Here is an 899-nt window from a genome sequence, read left to right on the forward strand (position 1 = left end):
TTTAGCCATTTGCTCTGGAATGAAAGTATCTGGACAGTAGAAAGTGTGAATCTGTTTCATCTGTTTTTCTAATGGTCATATGATATAGTTTAGATATCTTCTCCAAATCTCATATTGAATTTTAATTCCTAAAGTTACAGGTGAGCCTGGTGGGAGATGGTTGATTCATGGGGATGGATTCCTCAGGGCTCTGTGCTGCCCTTGTCATTAAGAAGTACTCACAAGTTCTAGTGGTTTAAAAGTGAGGCGTATCTCTCACCATCTTTCCTGTTCCCACTTCTACCATGTATGTCTGTTCCTATTTCATCTTTTACCATGACTGTAAGCTTCCTTATAAGTTAATATTGTTACAAAATTTCACTGAATTTTCTTATAAAATTACCTGACAAAATTTTGTCATAATACGATATTATGACATCATGATATATTATGATAGTATAATTTGTACATATTATGACATCACAATATATTATATCATAATTCATGACCATTATGATGTCACAGTATATCAAGACATCATAATATATGCATAATAACATCACAATATATTATGACATCTTACTTTATATGCATTGTGATATCACCATATATTATGGCATCATAATTCATAGATTGTGACATCACAATACATTATGACATCATATTTGTGTGCATTGTGACATCCCAATATATTCTGACATCATAATGCATATGTATTGTGACATCATAATACATTGTGATGTCATAATTCATATGTATTATGATAAAACATAAAATTTTGTTAGGTAATTTTATAAGAAAATTTGAGTTAAATATTGTAACAATCGTAACATATAAACTTAATAGAACCTAAGAATATTATCTGCTCTTGTGTGAATGACTGCTTTATGATATTATAACATATCAAAATGGTTTATATG

Source organism: Mandrillus leucophaeus, unplaced genomic scaffold, assembly GCF_000951045.1.
Source record: "Mandrillus leucophaeus isolate KB7577 unplaced genomic scaffold, Mleu.le_1.0 Scaffold1865, whole genome shotgun sequence".
In the NCBI taxonomy this organism is placed as follows: domain Eukaryota; kingdom Metazoa; phylum Chordata; class Mammalia; order Primates; family Cercopithecidae; genus Mandrillus; species Mandrillus leucophaeus.